At 36.7% G+C, this 2,024-nt stretch overlaps 1 protein-coding gene across 1 annotated transcript in view; it reads right to left on the bottom strand.

Annotated features, from left to right (window-relative positions):
* Positions 1–2,024, bottom strand: part of LOC117178969 — a 159,150-nt gene that overhangs the window by 39,376 nt on the left and 117,750 nt on the right. The gene's annotated exons all lie outside the window — the stretch shown is intronic.

Raw genomic sequence — 2,024 nt, 5'->3', positions numbered from 1 at the left:
TCACTTTTTTTGGTCGTTTTCTACTTTTTTATTAAGATGACATTATAATATGCGTATATCAATAAAATTCAAATAAAGACTGATCGCATGATAGATAGCCCCTACAGTGCCCCCCACATTGTACGGCACCAAACGCCCAAGCCACCTTAATGTGCATTGCATTAATTTTATTTTATAATTTTATTTTTATTTTTGAAATTTTCCGCATTGAGAACCTGCATTGCAGTGACATCACGGCCACCCGAAGGCTAAGTCTATTGTCGGGAAAAGTGAGCAAAAAAATTTCGAAAAGTGCAATATCATCGAAAGAGGTAACCGTTCTCGCTCCCGCTCCCATTGCTGCCATTAGGACTCATAATCACCGCTGCTTCCGATATCATAGCTTAAATTTGGAAATTTACTTGTTTAAAGCTTCAAAAGAGGCCCTAAATATTATTATTCTGACCTACAAATTGGAAAATGTATTGTATGAAAATGGAGGAACACTTGCAAGAAGTTTCATCTCAAAAGCGTCCCCTTAAACATATCAAATACTACACTGAAGTTGAGCTCATTTTATACTGATAGTTTGTCATGCAAATGACTTAGTCGTTTTTTTTTTTGTAAACAGGAACCTGCATTTGCTCCAGTACAAATCGCTTGATATATTTCCGACGTTTTTTCCAGGATATTTGAGATTTTATTTGTTCAGAAATAAAAGAATTGTGCAGCTAATCCAATTTCATAGCGCAGCCGTTGATAATAGGTCCACAATAGATACAACCTTTTTTATGCACTATAAAATTATGAATATTTTTTCACGTCACCATATTCCACCTAAAATAAACCGTTCTCGAGTAATTTTAAAAAACATGTTATTGTTTAACACTTTCCACAATTTCGGAACTTTGCCGTACACGTATGTTTGGGGACTTTTTACAATATCTTTATAAAGCCACTGCCAACGTATCTGTGAAAAAATGCTACTTTTACGAATTTTTTTCTCAAATCCTTCATTGACTGGACTAATTTTTCTCCGTGTAATAAGAAGTGCTATTTCACAGGATTTAGCACTATTTTTTATGGTAAAAATGATACATGCTAAAAATCGTGAGGTATTTTATGAGTTATCTATGTATTTAATCTTATCCTAAAAAATATTTTTTATCTGACTACTCAAAATATAATACCTTATGTACAGTAGCACTATATACAATGTAAGGAGTACTAAACGCTAAGATATAATGAGAATTCATACTGCTCCACATAGTAAAAGTTCCCTTGCTCTATAGTTCATATTAACTGTGCCGCATTTCCATTTCTTTAAGGGTACACAACATATCATTCTATTCGAGAAGTAATTACTTCTATTTTGAATAATAAAACGCGCTCCTGACGACCTTTTTTTGCATTAACATTTACATTTGCATCTAGATTCTATTCAGGACTTTTAACGAATTTGCTAATAACTTTAGTATTTTTCACAACAGTGAAAAGTAAAACTGAATATTTTATTGTATATCTGTTGAAAAAAGTGTAATGTTCCGTGATCAGCTATTAAAAGGATTACTTTTTCTACCTGAAGGTACGTTAATGCAAAATGCAACCTTGTTTTAACATAACTGTCTTATTACTTGGTTCGTTGGTTGTAATGTGGGCGAGGGGGCCGTGAAGCACCCCCTGGCGCTCAGTGCCACACCCGTGTTTTGTCTCAAGGCAGTACTTCGAATCCGACCATCTGCGTCGTGTATTTTTGGATCTCGGCGACTTTCCGTTGTTACCAACATTCTGAGATTATACCTCTTAGGTGCCAGGCCTACCCATCGCACAGCAAGGGACGCCTTTCCTTGGCACTGGTAAACAAAGTGATCCTCGCCAGCTATGCATCCGCAAGCCTCCCTAGCAGGCTAGGGTGGGTGAGCGATCCCTCTGAGATCATCAGGTAGTGTTACGAGGGTAGTTCAATAAGTCCTTAGAATGACCAACATATGGCGCGCGAATCGCTCCAAATCATCTGTTTTCAGTCAGCACCACTCCCGACTAGA

This window comes from Belonocnema kinseyi, chromosome 8 (genome assembly GCF_010883055.1).
Source record: "Belonocnema kinseyi isolate 2016_QV_RU_SX_M_011 chromosome 8, B_treatae_v1, whole genome shotgun sequence".
In the NCBI taxonomy this organism is placed as follows: Eukaryota; Metazoa; Arthropoda; class Insecta; order Hymenoptera; family Cynipidae; genus Belonocnema; species Belonocnema kinseyi.
This window is presented reverse-complemented; position numbering and strand designations above follow the sequence as displayed.